Here is a 635-nt window from a genome sequence, read left to right on the forward strand (position 1 = left end):
ACAGCATTTGACATCGATGCTGAAGGATACAGTATCTACGCCACGCCACGCCACGCCACGCCACGCCACGCCACGCCACACCACGGGTTGTTGTAGCCCTACAACTTATAGCGTAGTGATGCCTGTTGTAGAGCCTGGTCGCCTTGTTACTTGCAGTGTAACTGATACTCAATCTGGAGTAACACATTTACGACATTTTGTACATCTGTTTTCGTTGATGTATCGCAATACAACCGGCAAAAAACCCTTAAAATAATGATGATGCAATATTTGTAAGATTCCGACAACATCATGAGGTGTTACTGAATCAGTCAAATGGACGCGCATTCTGTATCACCGGTCACAAACACATGAACAGGCAAGTCACACACAGGATTATTATGGTTTATGGAATTGCATTGTACTTTATTTTTGTCACTGAAATATTCTCGTCATGTCTACCAGAGCCTCCTTCACATTGTAATCGTAATAGAAACAGCCTTATCGATTGCACCTTAAAGGTTGTCAAACTTAGACCCAAAATCCAACTGAAGTAATACAATTGCCCAAATTTGATTTTCACGGCACCAAAAACTTGATTTCACATCTCGTATATTGCGTGTGCATTCCGCGAGATGACCGGATTTGCGGGTACA

The sequence above is a fragment of the Haliotis rubra genome, unplaced genomic scaffold (assembly GCF_003918875.1).
Source record: "Haliotis rubra isolate DU_JTF1 unplaced genomic scaffold, ASM391887v1 Scf312, whole genome shotgun sequence".
NCBI lineage: Eukaryota > Metazoa > Mollusca > Gastropoda > Lepetellida > Haliotidae > Haliotis > Haliotis rubra.